The sequence below is a fragment of the Cebus imitator genome, unplaced genomic scaffold (assembly GCF_001604975.1).
Source record: "Cebus imitator isolate Cc_AM_T3 unplaced genomic scaffold, Cebus_imitator-1.0 Scaffold23, whole genome shotgun sequence".
In the NCBI taxonomy this organism is placed as follows: Eukaryota; Metazoa; Chordata; class Mammalia; order Primates; family Cebidae; genus Cebus; species Cebus imitator.
Window position 1 is genome coordinate 8,630,671 of NW_016107338.1, and position 16,345 is coordinate 8,647,015.

At 43.9% G+C, this 16,345-nt stretch overlaps 2 pseudogenes; one reads left to right on the plus strand and one right to left on the minus strand.

Moving 5' to 3' along the window:
• The first annotated feature begins 248 nt into the window (after positions 1–248).
• Positions 249–769, plus strand: LOC108299582 (annotated as a pseudogene).
• A 32-nt stretch (positions 770–801) lies between these two features.
• LOC108299583 lies at positions 802–1,296 on the minus strand (annotated as a pseudogene).
• Between the last annotated feature and the right edge of the window lie 15,049 nt (positions 1,297–16,345).

Below are 16,345 nucleotides of genomic sequence, written 5' to 3' on the forward strand. Positions count from 1 at the left end.
AAGCCAGAACTTGACTAAGCCTCAACCCCAATCTAGACTGAACCCACTGATGTGTGGGATCACAAACCCAACCCTAGCAAGCCTTTCTCTTAGGAGAGACATCTGAACTTGAAGTTACTGAAGAAACCCCAGCTTTATCCAGGTATCAAGGACCTCTCTGAAGGACTCTGAGCAGACTTTAACATTGAAGAGTGATTTCTTTAAATTTTAATTTTTAAAAATACATTTGGCTCTTCCTGTTCTCCATGATGGTGCAGGATCAAGGTGAAAAGAAGAACCCCACGCAGGAACTTCATATCCACAAACTTGCCTCAATATCTGTGTGGGGAGAGTAGAGACGGACTGACCTCAGCAGCTCACAGGCCAGACTCCCGTGTTTTCCAAAGCCAAGTTCAGCATCTGATCCTTCAGCGTCAGGAGAAGTGAAGAGATTGCCGTCCACTGCACAGTCTGAGGGGCCAAAGCAGAAACAATCCTGGGGAAGGTCTAAAGGTACAGGAGTATGAGTTAAGAAAAGAAAAAATAACCCCTCAGATACTAGAAGCTTTGGTTTTGGGATCCAGGAACACACTGATCTAGGTATCAAATATGACTCAAGTATTTATACCTGGACTTCAATGCTTCAACGTGGTGCTGGATAGGCCAGGTTTTAGCATCGCAGACAAGAAGCGTGGGGCAGGCTGCACTAGGGCCAGGCAGAGTCAGCAAACAGGAGGCCATGCCCTGGTTCCAGCAGAAGTGTGATGGGATTTTTCTTCCCGGCAAATAAGTTCCCATTTCTTTTCTTTTTTATTTTTTTTAGGATGGAGCAATACTTTATTTACATACTTTGACAAGGAGGTTTTCCATAAACAACCTTTCCAGTGGAGAACAGAGAATGTGAAAATCAGCCTCCAGATATCGTTAGCTGTGTCTGCTCAGGGCCGAGGCTCCCCCTTGCCCATGTGGTGAGGTGGAGGATGTACTTCCCTTCTTTTATCAGTTTATCCCGTTGCTTTCAGATGGTGTTAATATGTTTCATTGTTTTCTCCTGACCTATACACTCTAGGAAATCATCATATTCTATCTTACACTCTTTCTCTGCCCAGATAGAGCTGATTCCGTTTGCACATTCTATCCATTCTTTTTCAAAAGCATGGCATCAAGTGGGAAACGTATAGGGCTGTTTAGCACTTTGGATTGTCCACCATTGATCTAGGTTAAGGCCGAACCTTTTCTGCAAGTCCAAGAAAGGCATGGTGATCCAATGCTCGTGCCCTTGTTTCTTCTCTGGCCTCTGCTTCAGGATGACTAGCTTGCGACGCAGACCATAAGTTCCCATTTCTACCCAAAAGGTCAGTAAAAAGTTTTCAGTGGGGAGGCAGGGGGAAAGAAAAAGAAACATAAACTTTAATTCACAGGGCAAGATCATTTTTTTTTTCTTTCAGACAGGGTCTCACTCTCACCCAGGCTGGAGTGCAGTGGTGCAATGCTGGCTCACTGCAATCTCAGCCTCTTGGGCTCCAGTGATTCTCCCACCTCAGTCTCCTGAGTAGCTGGGACTACAGGTGCCCGCCACCATGCCTGGCTAATTTTTTATATATTTTTTGTAGAGATGGGGCTTCACCATGTTGCCCAGGCTCATCTCGAACTCCTGGGCTCAAGGGATCCTCCTGCCTTGGTCTCACAAAGTGCTGAGATTATAGGCATGAGCCACCATGGCTGGTCTACAATTTTATTTTGGACTCTAGTTCCCATTAAATGTTCGCTTAAAATTTTGGACTTTGGGTTCATTGGACTGAATTAAATGAGTTAACTTTTAGGACTTTAATTTTCCCTTGGGCATTTGATAACAGCAGGGATGTTTGTATTCAAATTTGGGCCCTCTCTACTTGTTAGAATTTTATTATTGGAGCATCTTTTTGTTGTCATTTAATTTATTGCAGAACTGAGGATGGGCAGCATTAGATAGTACAGCTGGATATAATTTTAGATGGAAAACAGAATAAGCTTTGGTACAACTTGAACTTAGAGCATGTGGCAAATTGTATTTTATGAAATTGGCCTTCAATGAAATAAGCCAGACACAACAGGAGGTAATGTACAATTTTACTTTTATGAGGTACCTAGAATTGCAAAACTCCTAGAGACAAAGAGTAGAGTGTGGTCGCCAGGTGATGGAGATAGGGGGAAATAGGGAGTTACTGTTGATTGGGTACAGAGTTCAACTTGGGAAGGTAAAATGCTGGAGAGAGAGTGGCAATGGTACACAGCAATGCAAATGTACTAAATGCCACAGCAGTCTAAAAGTGGTTATAATGGTAACTTTCTTGTAGATTTCACCAAAATTTAAAAAAAAGAAAAAAAAAACAGCCACACTATTTCCAGTCCCACATTCTCTTCCAAAACCTTGCCACTCTCCCATTAGGAGCTAGAGTCTCTCTTCCTAACAGAGGACAGCAACAGTGATACTGTGTGGATTCTGAGACCCAGTCATAAAAGACAATGCAGCTCCTGCCTGGTTCTCTCTTCATTTTAACATGGAACTTTGGATCCTCGAGCTAAGCAGAAGCCACCCTGTAGGAGAGACGATGGGAGATGGTCACATAGCGATAGAGAGAGCCCAAGGAGCCCAGCTGTGTGAGTCTTCCTGGTTCACATGCCAGGCACACGAGGAAGGAAGACGTCACACTGACTGCAGCCTTGGCCTCCGACAGAGAGACCCTGAGTGAGATCTGCCTGCTGCACCCAGTTAACCCCACAACTGTGAGAGACAATAATTATCGATTTTTTTTTCTGACACTAAATTTGGTGTAGTTTATTATATAGCAATAGACAGCTGGAACACAGTCCATTTGGTTTTTGTTTTGAGACAGGTCCCGCTCTGTCACCCAGAGTGCAGTGGTGCAATCAGTTCACTGCAGCTTTGATTCCTGGGGCTCAAGCAACTCTCCCACCTCAGCATCTTGAGGAGCTGAGACTACAGGCACATGTCTACTATGCCTGGCTAATTTTATAAACTTCTTTTGTAGACACGAGGTCTTGCTATGTTACTCAGGCTGATCTCAAATTCCTGGGCTCAAGAGATCCTCCTGCCTCGGCTTCCCAAAGTGCTGGAGTGACAGGCATGAGCCACCAGGCCCAGCCCCATTTAACTAATTTTTTTTTTTTTTTTTTTTTTTTTGAGACAGAGTTTTGCTCTTGTTGCCCAGGCTGGAGTGCAGTGGTGTGATCTCGGCTGACTGCAACCTCTGCCTCCTGGATTCAAGTGATTCTCCTATCTCAGCCTTCTGAGTAGCTGTGCCTACCACCACGCCCGGCTAAGTTTTTGTATTTTTAATAGTGATGGGGCTTCATTCATGTTGGCCAGGCTGGTCTTGAACTCCTGACCTCAGGTGATCCACCTGCCTCAGCCTCCCAAAGTGCAGGTATTACAGGCATGAGCCACCGCGGCCAGCCTTAACTAATGTTTTAATCTAACCCATTTATTTTTGTGGCCACCTGACCCCAAGAACTTTCTTGGGGTAAAGTGGACACTGCCAGCCAGCAGTCCCAGGAGGATACCCTGAGGCCATTCAGTGTCAGAAGGTAGGAGCAACACCTCCTACGTTGTTTGTCATTTCTTCTTTCCTGAGGCGGTTGCTACATCCTTGGTTGGTGGCACACTTGATAGAGGACTCCAATGCTTTGGAAGAACAAACAGATGGAGACTGTTAGAGGAACACTGTTCCCCTTTCTCGTTTCCTGTGGAAACTTCTACCTAGAACCCTACTGCTGGCCTTGCTCCCTGCCTCCCTCAGTCTTCTTCTCCAAAGTGACATCTGCTAAGTGAGTCGGAGAAAAAGATCTGAGCGTGCTGACCCAGCCCCTTCCCCCCTTCTTTTGGGATGGGCTGTGCTCTGGTTGACATCTCTGCTGTGCAGTGTAAAGCATTCCCCAAGTGGGGCCTGGGACTGGGGACTGCCTAAGTCATAAGTTAAGCCTGTATAAGCCCACTTGGCTGTACACCTTAGCCTTGTTGTTTTAACGACTTCGGAGATAATAAAAGTGATCTTGTAATTTCCATCTGCCAAGCTCCTGTGTCTATCTCAGAAGAGCTGAAAACTCAGGAGGGTGGAAAAAAAGGGTGTAATTTCTTTGTCTTTGCTTCAGCCTCTCTCTGCCGTTCATTGTCTCCTTTTCAGTCACTTGTCAAATCTGGCTTTAAAATTCTTTGTGGATTTCTCATAGGTCACTACTGCATAGCATAGGTAGTCCTCAACTTTAATGATTGGGCTTTAAAACCATCTAAGCGCCCTTTTCACACTCTACACTGACACTTCTCAACGGAGTGTTAACATGTCAAATTCAGGCTCTCATGCATCAGCTGATGAAAATGAACGTTCTCAGCTATCCCACAGCAGAGTTGCTTGCCAGCCAGCTGCTCTGTTCTACAGTTTTATCACTTCCACTGGCATGGCAGTTTGGGGCCAATTATTTAAATACTTTATCGCATTTGTAGTGATTGTTTTATTTAAAAAATATAAAGTGGAAAAATGAAAATATTCATCCTAGTGACAAAAAAAAAAAATGAAGACCTCATAAAACTTGATGCAGTTGAGGCAGAGACAGAGATCGTTAGGCATGCTGAATGCTGGGGATGGAAACTCGATTTGGGTGTTTGTTTTATTTATAAGGAATGACTTTTGTGTTTAACTGTGACGAGGAAAAATAAAGTGAACAAAATATACAGAACATAGTTTATAGTCAGGGTTCTGCAGAGAACCAGAGCCAACAAGATATGTATACCGAGAGAGTGACAAATACTTTTTTTTTTAATGGAGTCTCACTCTATCACCCATCCTGGAGTGCAGTGGCGTGACCTCAGCTCACTGCCACCTCCGCCTCTCAGGTTCAAGTAATTCTCCTGCCTCAAACGGCTGAGTAGCTGGGACTACAGGTGCACACCACCATGCCCAGCTAATTTTTAAAATATTTTTATTTTTAGTAGAGAGGGGGTTTCTCCATGTTGGCTGGGCTGCTCTCAAACTCTTGACCTTAGGTGATCTGTCCACCTCGGCCTCCCAAAGTGCTGGGATTACAGGTGTGGACCCCTGCACCCAGCCAGAGACTTATTTTAAGGGATTAGCTCACGTGATTATGAGAGACAGCAAGTCCAAAATCTGCAGTCCAGTCTGAAGGCCACCAGGCCAGAGACTCAGGAAAGAACCAGTGTCGCAGTTCAAATCTAAAGGCCACCTACTGACAGAATTTCTTCTTGTTCAGAGGAGGTCAGTGGTTTGTTCTACTCAGGCCTCAACTGATTGGATGAGGCTCACCCACATTACTCAGGGCAATGTGCTTTTCTCAAAGTCCACCAACTTGGCCAGGCACAGTGGCTCATGCTTGTAATCCCAGAACTTTGGGGGGCCAAGGCAGGTGGATCATTTGAGGTCAGGAGTTCAAGAACAGCCTGGCCAACATGGTGAAACCCCATTTCTACTAAAAATACAAAAATTAGCCAGGCTTGTGGTGCACACCTGTAATCCCAGCTACTCAGGAGGCTGAAGCATGAGAATGGCTTGAACCCAGGAGGCAGAGTTTGCAGTGAGCTGAGATCACACCACTGCACTCCAGCCTGGGTGACAGGGTGAGACTTCATTTTAAAAAAAAAAGTCCAGCCAATTTGACACATAAATTAACCACCACACATGGTGGAAATATTGCTTTAAAATGATGTTCCAAAGGCAAGCAATATTATACTTTTAAAATCTCTGGGAATATGCCCCTTTTGCATATTATTTTGAAATCCTTGCAAATATACAATTTTTTAATACTTCAGTGTAGTTTTAAGGAGCAGAAAATTAAGGGACTGCCTATAAACTCCTTGAGAAAAGTGTTATGTCTTTATAACAGGAGGAATGAGACTGGCAGCAAGACACTGTATACCTGACTCACAGTAACCCGAAAAAATAAGGTCATAATTTCCTCACCTTATAAGAAACCTGGAGGTAAGTGGCTGCTGGTTCAGAAGCTCAGCAGTGTTGGGACTGACACCACTGTGATTTTCTTTGTCTTTCCCCATGGTTTCAAGATAGTGGCTGCATCCACATTCAAGGAAAGAAGAAAGTGCTACAGTTCCATTTTATCAGGAAAGCAAAAGCTTTCCCAAAAGCCTCACCAGATTATGCTTATATCTCATTGGCTAGAACCATGTCACATGGCCACCCCTAGCTACAAGGTAGGCTGGGTAAACAAGTATTTATTTGGTCATATTACTGCTTTGAACAAACTTAAGATTCTATTAAGGAAGAGACAAGTGGGATAGATTTTGAATAGACAGTAAATCCTGTCTTCTGTAGTCCTAAATATCTTTCATCCTTGATGCTTGCTCAGGACTTAGGATAAAGCTTCTATCAATAGAAGTTTCTCAATAAATATTTATTAATTAAAAAGGTAAAAAAAGAAGGAAAACTTGATTTTTCCTCTTATTCCCTGTGAGAGTCTTTCATAAGATGGCAATACTGATTTTTTTTTTCTAGTTTCCATATAATTGCCCTCCTATTGGATAACATTAGGTTGGTGCAAAAGTAATTTCGGTTTCTCCCATTAGAATAGCAAAAACCACAATTACTTTTGCACCAACCTAATTAACACCAGCTGTCATTTATTGCATGTTTATTATGTGCCAGGCACTAATCTAAGTACCTTATGTATGCTACCTTTACCCTTTAACATAACCCTGGGAGGTAAGTAGTAGTATTGTCCTATGTCATAGATAAGAAAACTGAAGCACAGAGAGATTAAGTAACTATAACTTATTCAGGATCACACAGCAGGAAAGTGGCAGTGGGTTAGGAACAGAGTTGGCAGACTTAGCAAATAAAAATTACAAGATGTCCAGTTAAGTTTACATTTTCGATAAACAGTTTTTTAGCATAAATATGTCCCATGCAATATTTGGAACCTGCTATGCAAAAACATTATTCGTTGTTTATCTGAAATCTGCATTTAACTGGATGCCTTGTATTTCATCTGGTAACCCTAGTTAAGAATGCAGCTAGTGTGACTTCAGAGCCTGTACTCTAAATCACATCTTCATACTCCCTTTCCTGACGTATGAGTTTAATCTTTATCTACTACAACCTACAATTATCCTTTGTATTTACTTGTTTACTTATTTAGTATCCATACCCCTCACTACAATAGAAGCTCCATCGGGCAAGGGACCTATTTGTCTAGTTCATTGCTGGATCTTCTGTGGCTGGAACAGTACCTGGTACACAGTAAGTGCCCAATAACTCCTTGTTAAGGAAATGAAGATGATGTCCTTTTCGGTAGCATGATCTGATCTGAATGCGGAAGGCTAGCTATGGAAAGGTTTTATTACCATCTGCCGCATACTGCAGGATCTTCTTACGGCACCCTCCCCTGCAACACATTTTATTGTGGTCAAGAGTGGCCATGTACTTGCTTTGGTCAATGAACTGTGAATGGAGGTGATTTGTGTCTTTAAAAGTTGGTATGTGACACACGATGTGCTTCTTCTCCTGCCATCTGGTTGGCAATGTTCAGATGAAAGCTACTCTATTATCTTGAATCCTGGAGTGAAGATGACATGGGGAAGAGCTAAGCTGACCTTTGATGAACAGACGATATGAGTGTAAAATGAATCTTTATTGTAAGTCAGCGCGGTTGGCGGGGGAGCATGTTAATGACTGTGGCATGCCCTTGACTGATTTATTCTTCATTGACATGCTGCCTAGCATGCAGGGGCCATGCCACCCTTGGGGAGGCTCCTACCTGCCTTGGAAAAGTAGTCTTCCTCTTCTCAAATGTAATAATGGAAACCTTATGTATGTGGATCCACATGTAAAAGACTTTGTGGTGTATAGCAAAAGAATGTCAAGTTGAAGTGGTTGTCAACAAAGTTTATCAAATAGCAGCCAAAGTTTTTATAATGAACACTGGTTTGCCTGGAACCTTCAAGTAACCATGATTTTTTCCTAAACTCTAATACTATGAGAAAGAAGCAAATCATCCAACAATAAAATTAGTAACTAAAACCAACAAACCCCAAAACCATCTCACAATGCTGGCGTATGTCACCGCCATAGCTCATGCTCATAAACTGCAATGAGCCAACCCTGGCATCATGAAGGACCCCGATTTTAAAAATGGGTAAAGAAGTTCTGAAAGCCTGAGCAACATAGTGAAACCATTCTCTCTTAAAAAGAAAAAAAAATTAGCCAGGCATGGTTGGTCACGCACCTGTAGTTCCAGCTACTCGGGAGACTGAGGCAGGAAGATTACTTGAGCCCAGGACGTCAAGGTTGTAGTGATCCATGATTGCACCACTGCACTCCAGCCTGAGCAATAGGATAAGACCCTGTTTCTGAAAAAGAAAAAAAAAAAAAAAGGAAAGAAAGAAAGAAAGTTAGTTAGCTCTGGAGCTGCATGGTAGTGATGATTCACACTAATGTGAATGTACTTAATGCCACAGAAGCATACACTTAAAGATGGTTAGTGTTCTGTGTGCTTTGCTATATAAATAAACACATAATGGTGAGTCACTTGCTTTTTCTGGTATGTTATTCCTGGTGGGCTACTTAAGACTCACTGAGTTGCAAGTTACAGAGCCAATGAGAACTAGTTTAAACAAAAAAGGAAAACTATAAGGACCCTGGTTATATCTCAGAACTGCAGGGCAGGATGGCTAAGAGGTCTCAGGAAGGACTAGAATTAGGAACTGGAAGGTCACTTGGACTCTTCCTTGTCTCGGCTTTTCTCTGTGATTAGACTTCATCTTCATTCTCTCTGCAGCCTGGTTTCTCTCTTCCTGGCCCACTGGATGGAATATGCTCGCTGCCTTCTCTCCATGGCTCCAAGTTTACTTGAATGCTACACTTCCATGCTGAGAAGAGCTCACACTCTCTCACTCCCAACAGCTTATTCCCAGGAAAGCGAGGCTCATTGGCATGTCCTGGGTCAGCTGGCCTCCCTGGGGGCACAAACGTGGCAGATTCTGAGAGATGAGTGCCTGGGCATGAACATCAAGCACTGCCTTAATGTTTGGGAATATTCATTGCACTTGACCAGATCAAGTTCTTCTCTGAAGCTCTTGGCACAGAGTTCCATTCCATTTCACGAACATAAAAAGAAATACAGCGATATGAATTGTATGGTTGGTAGAAGCGTCAGGGTCCTTTCCTCTCCTGTATGGGCAAATTCTCCATTTTCACAGAGTCAGAAGATGTGAGTAGCCTTTCTGTAATGTTTTGTCTCCAGCCCAGTTCTCTGTTGGGCTCCAGCTCTGAAGGGGCACAATATGTGCTCTGTGTTTGACCACAAGTGCACCATAAGGCCTTGGCCCGCAGCCCGACGGCTTGCCCCACTTTCTTTGCGTCCCACAGACCCCACAAGATACCGGAAGACTCTGCCGTATGGCCAGTGAGATAATCTCTTCAGCTCCCTCATTGGGCTTTGTTTTCTGGCCCTCTGCAGGCCCCTACTCTCTGGCACATCCCTCACTGCCTCTGACTTGCCAGGAGATTGCAGGGACACACTCATCCAGAGTCCAGTCTAACAGGTATAAATTTGGCTTCACAACATTCAGGTATGAATGAGAAATGTCATATTTCTCCTTTTGAAAAAAATTTAATCCATCCAACTGTGAACACCTGCCTGCCTGATGGGAAGCCCAGTGTTGCTGCATCCCTGGAGCAAGCCCATCTCCGTGGGACCAGAGGGGAGTCTGCGAGGAAGCTGATCCTGGGCCCAGGCAAACAGCCAGCCATGCAGCTGTTCCCCAGCCCCTGCTGCCCTGGCTCACAAGGAACCTCCCATGGGCCTCAAGATCCGTGGGGCGCTGCAGGGGGTGCGTGCAGGCCTCTGCGTCTGTGGCACTATTCCTCCCCTAGGACCCCTGTCTCTAGAGTCCTCGTCTCTCCTTTGGACAGGTCATATCCACCCGTTAATCTTCAGCCTCACCTCATCCCTCTGCGACGTTTGAGATTCGGCGTTAAAAAACATGTATTAATTGTCTCATGAGGCAAGTGAAGTGCCTGCTCACAGGACATAGCATAGCAGGTGAGGGGAGAGAGGTGGGTACTATTTATTCCCCTTATTGGCCTTGAAAACCAGACACCACTGACTTCTTCGTCAAAAGCTGCCACAACCACTGATTTGCAACACCTCCCCATTTCCCACCCCAGGAAGAGGAGGAAGGCATCCACCCAGATCCTACCATGGGCTTGGATCAGGAAGACCCCACCACAGTGCCTCACCCCCAGAGGTCGTGCTGACAGCAGCAGTATGGGGGTGAAGACCCCTTGCTGTGCAGCTTCCTATGGGAAATGGTGAGCATGGGAATTTTTTGACAAAAGTGTCCTAAGAATGCAGTGTTAACTAAGTTATTATTTTATTTTTAAAAATTTATTGTGGCAAGGGGACTTAACATAAGATCTACCCCCCCCAACCCCCAGCTGCCAACTTTTTTTTTTTTTTTTTTTTTTGAGACGGAGTCTTGCTCTGTCACCCAGGCTGGAATGCAATGGTGTGATTTGGCTCACTGCAACCTCTGCTTCCTGGGTTCCAGCGATTCTCCTGCCTCGGCCTCCTGAGTAGCTGGGACTACAGGTGTGTGCCACCACGACCAGCTGATTTTTTGTTTTTAGTAGAGATGAGGTTTCACCATGTTGGTCAGGCTGGTCTTGAACTTCCGACCTTGTGATCCGCCTGCCTCGGCTTCCCAAAGTGCTGGGATTACAGACGTGTGTCACGGTGCCTGGCCAGTTACCCCCCACCAAATTTTTATGTGACAATATATTATTGTTAAACACATTTAAAAACAACAACAACAACAAATTCTTGCCCTGTCACCCAGGCTGGAGTGCAATGGTGCAATCTTGCCTCACTGCAAACTCTGCCTCCCGGTTTCAAGCAATTCTCCTGTCTCAGCCTCCCAAGTAGCTGGGATTACAGGCCAGTGCCAGCATGCCCCGCTAACTTTTTTATATTTTTAGTAGAAATAGTGTTTCACCATGTTGGCCAGGCTGGTTTCAAACTCCTGGCCCCAAGTGACTCACCCGCCTCGGCCTCCCAAAGTGCTAGGATTACAGGTGTGAGCCACCGCATCCAGCTAGCCAATTTTATAAAATACATTATTTAACGCATAAATCAATAAGAAGTGTTACACTGGGTATAGCCTTCCCCAGGAGAGAAAAAGTCTTGAATTTTCAGTTTCCATTACAACCTCAAGTTCCAACTCCTCTACATTGTAAGTCCATAGAGGTCAGCATCCCCTGTCTTAATCATCTCCATCCCCCTCACACCCAAACATGACAGGCCTCCGTAATAATTTGGCAGATTAATCTCTTTCGGTTCTTGGTTCTTCATTTAAGTCCTCACATGAAGATAACAGATAAAATCCTCGCCTGACATTTCCTTATGGACCTGCGAAGAGAAAGCACTTATGATATTTTGCATCTGAAATGAGGCTGAGGTTGCACAACTGCCAGGAGAGTTGCATCAACAAACAGGTTGGGAACTTCTTTTGGCCCTCAGGGGATGGGAATTCACTCCTGAAATCAGCCTGCTGTGCCTGGACAGGTCGGGAATTGAGGCCAGCATCCATTAATCCATCAGCACTTCTCCAAGAGTGAGACCCATCACCATCTGAACTTTCGCTCTCCAAACATTTGTTACAGACACTTGGCAACACTTTTACTTAAAATTTGCTATGCAATGCAGGCTCAAGAATTGGTAGCTTAAAAAAGAGAAGAAAAAAAATATGCTAGGTGAATCAAAACACTCTATTATAATCTGCTCTCCAGCAGCCTTCCAGATCCTAGTGGAGGGGTGGAGAATGTGCGTCAGGCACATCTCAGCTCTCCTCCGGGTAGAAGCGCCCCTCATGTCTATGTTGTTCTGCTATATTGGGACACTGTCTTGTAAGAAAGTTGAAAAGCTATGAGTAAAGGAGTTGAGCCTAAGAGGCCTAAACAACCCCCATAAAATAGAAGAAGAAAAGTTGAGGCCAGGCACAGTGGCTCACGCCTGTAATTCCAGCACTTTGGGAGGCTGAGGCGGGTGGATCACCTGAGGTCAGAAGTTCGAGACCAGCCTGACCAACATGGAGAAACCCTGTCTCTCATAAAAATACAAAAATTAGCCAGGCATGGTGGCAGGCATCTGTAATCCCAGCTACTCAGAAGGCTGAGGCAGGAGAATCTCTTGAACCCAGGAGGCATAGTTTGCAGTGAGCTGAGATTGTGTCATTGCACTCCAGCCTGGGCAACAAGAGTGAAAGTCCATCTCAAAAAAAAAAAAAAAAAGAAAAGAAAAGCTGAATGTGATAAAGTGTATTGTAAGAGGCAAAATCATATGTGACGTGAACATAGGCAAGCACACGTCCCGTGTAGTGCACGTGCAATTCTTTCTGCGTCCTCTATGCATTCACCGTGGATTCTTAATAAGTGATTTCACCATTTTTATATTTTTGTGATGGAGAAGTAAAATGTAATTAATATCTAATAACTCAATCCAATATGATAGTCTCATGAACACAAAGGTGCCCACTAATGATTTCACCCAAGGTTAAATAATCAGGTAATTGTTCAGTGCTTCATATAGTGGTTCTTAGACCTCAGCATGCATCAGAATCCCTTAGAGGTTTTGCTAAAACTCAGATCACTGGACCCCATCTCAGAGTCTCTGCTTTAGTAAGTTTAGAACGGGGTCTGAGAATTTTCTTTTTTTTTTTTTTTTTTTTTTGAGACAGGGTCTTGCCCCATTGCCCATGCTGGACTGCATTGATGAAATGGTGTGATCTTGGTTCACTGCAACCTCAGCCTCTCAGGTTCCAGCTCCAGCCATCCTCCCACCTCAGCCTCCTGAGTAGGTGGAACCACATGGAACCACAGGCGTGTGCCACCATGCCCGGCTAATTTTTTTGTACTTTTCATAAAGATGAAGTTTTACCATATTGCCCAGGCTGCTCTCAAACTCCTGAGCTCAAATGATCTCCTGCCTTGGGCTTCCAAAGTGCTTGGATTACAGGTGTGAGCCACCATACCCAGCCTTGAGAATTTGCATTTTTAACAAGTTTCCAAGTGATGCTGTTGCTGCTGGTCCAGGTTCAGACTTTGGGAAATACTGATTTCTACTGTTCAGAGCTCCTTAGTGGATGTTTACATAAATGTTTTGAGTGTTTTAGTGATTAAGAGGACATCTATTGAGGTTTTTGGATAGGTTGGCAATGCATTATCATTTTCTCTATTTTATTTATTTTTTGTTTTTAAAAATTTCAACTTAAACAGATATATGTTGCCCAGGCTGATCTCAGACTCCTGGCCTCAAGCATTTCTTCCACCATGGCCTCCCAAAGTGCTGGGTTTAATGGGCTAGGTGTAAGCCACCATACCCTGCCCATTTTCTCCATTTTAGCTAATGAAATATAGACACTTGTTATCCTAAAATTTTCTTTTCTGCCTCCTGGGTTCAAGCGATTCTCCTACCTCAATCTCCGGAGTAGCTGGGATTACAGGCATGTGCCATCATGCCTGGCTAATTTTGTATTTTTAGTAGAGCCGGGGTTTCTCCCTCTTGGTCAGTCTGGTCTCAAACTCCCGACCTCAGGTGATCAGCCAGCCTCAGCCTCCCAAAGTGCTGGGGTTACAGGCATGAGCCACTGTGCCCATCCTCTTTTAATTTTAAGTTAAATGAGTTCCAGTTTCCCACATGAACTTCTGCAATGATTATTTTATTTCTTGGTTTCTCACTGTAATTTTTAAAATTTTCTTTACCTATATTAGTTGGTATTTCTTAAGCAATGTTATCTAATAATGGTGATAGCAGCATCCTTGTCTTATTGATAACATAAATGAGAATGCTTTTTAGTATTTTCCCAATAAACCTATTGCTGACTTTAGGCCGTAATACAAAAAAATTTTTTTTCTCCTTTTTTTTTTTTTTTTTTTTTTTTTTTTTTTTTTTTTTTTTTTATGAACACACTAAAGTATTCTATGCAACATATTTTTAGGAGCAGATTTTGTTCAGATAACCTATTACTTCTGTGCTGCCAACTTGAGGCTGCCTGAGAGTTTGTTGGGAGCTCCAAACTCCCCAGTCACCACAGAAGCCACCTTCTCATCCACTGGGCCCATACTCAGGATCTGAACTCTCTGATAGATGGGTCATGCTGGGGAGACAGCAGCAGCCTGGGTTTTTAACATTATGGACAAATGAAGCAGGGTAGGGAGCATTATTTGCTCAAGGTGTCAGGAATCCTGGCCTCTCTTACCTAGTCTCATTTTTCAGAATTCACCACCTGCTTTTTGAGTTAGGTCTGGAAACTTAAGTTTCTCCTTAGCATGAAATCAGAAGACGTGCACAGCAGATTTTCCCATTCTGTGAGGTGAGCTGGGCAGAGGCTCCGGGAAGTGAGATCTGGGGTGCCCACCTCTGCTGTGTCTCCTTCCAGACTACAACGTCGTTCGTTCTGAGGCTCCTTTCTTACACATATTGGTTCTTGGTCTGCCCATTTGGAAAAGGGGCCTAGGAATACCTGTCCTACCCACTGTCATGAGGGTGTTATGGGGATCAATACACTCTGAAAGGTGCATGACTGAATTATTGGAATATTGATAAAGAGTGGAAGTCCTTCTGTGTTGAGATTGTTTGTAAGGAGTTCTTCATTCCATGAAGGTGGGGGTTTTCTGATTTTTCACTGATATCTCCAGCTATTAGAACAATGATTGATACATACTAGGCACTCAAAAAAATGTTTGTTGAACAAATACATGTTAAAAAAAAAAAGAAAGAAAGAATTATGGAATTTAACAACTGGAGGGATCTTTAGAGATCATGTCAAATCTCTATTATTTATTTATTTATTTATTGAAACAAAGTTTCACTCTTGTCACCCTGGCTGGAGTGTAATGGCAATCTCGGCTCACTGCAACCTCCACCTCCCAGGTTCAAGCAATTCTCCTGTCTCAGCCTCTGGAGTAGCTTGGATTGTAGGCGCCCGCCATGATGCCCAGCTGATTTTTTTGCATTTTTAGTAGAGACGGGGTTGGTCTGGCTGGTCTTGAACCCCTGACCTCAGGTGATCCACCTGCCTCGGCCTCCCAAAGTGCTGGGATTACAGGCGTGAAGCTACCATGCCCGGCCTCAAATCCCAGATGGAGCTGACCAAAGTCTTGCATTCATTTTCTCTTCCTGCTTTGCAGGGACTTGAAACTAATTTTTTTTAAGAAAACAAAAACTTAAGCTCTAATGATTGGTTCTGGTTTTTTTTTGGCAAGGGGGAAAAAGCCAACAAAACATTCCAGTCCAGCTCTGAGCATAACATGTCTGGCTTACACTTTTAAAAAGTAAAAATAGAAGAAAACAAACCATCAACCAAAAAAAATCGAACACTTAGAAATTGTTTTGGCATCCGGTATACTCATCCCCGGTTCATGGAGCAGTCAGAAAACACGTATCATCCATCAATCCCTTCTCAGGCACGACTAAAGCCAGAGTGTGAGCTATGACAGTCTAGCTTCCCAAAGGCTCTTCAACATCTCAGACCCACCAATAGCTCATCTCTCTGCTAGAGCAATCTGATTGACAATCATCAATCAGTAAGGATGTCAGACGTCCTGTGGCCCGTTTACTACAAAGGCTTGCCATGATCACCCAGCCAGCCAGTCATGGCCTGGACCTTCCCCACTTGCCAGGTCCAGAGACATTTAATTGAAAGGACACTGCTCACCAACTGACCCTGGACACCCCTCGGACCACTGGGTCTGTCACGTGGAGGGGTGTCAGTGGGGAAACCCAGCAGGCTGTGGGTTAACGGCAGGGGAAATTGCACATTTTCCTCTGCTGCTTTTCACTGCTGTAGCACAAGAGAGCCATGTCTGTTCATGTTGCTAGTCCTATATGCTCTCTGGCCTGTTCTGAACTTTCCCCGGCTCTTTCTTTAGCATTTTATGAGCTTTTATGATGAAACCCCTGTGTATGTTTGTGTGAGCAGCAGAAAAGGTGCAGAAAGATGTTTGTGAGACTGTTAGTGGTGGTTGCCTGGGGCAGTGGGATTGGACTCGGGCAGATGGAAATGATTAACTTTCTTTATCTCTGTGTTGCTTGAACTTGTTATAACCAGCATGTATTATACATGCAACTCTTAAAAATCCAATAAAATTAGAAAGCAAGTCGCAAAAGGAGACACACAGTATGATATCATGCCCATAAAATCCCAAATCCAAAACTTCCATAAACAATATGTGGCATTGTTTATGGGGTATCCTATGTATTGTTTATGGGGTCCAAATCTAGGGGCATAGTAAAAGCCTAAAGCCTGCTGGAAGAGGGCACACCGGATGGGAAGAGCTCTTAG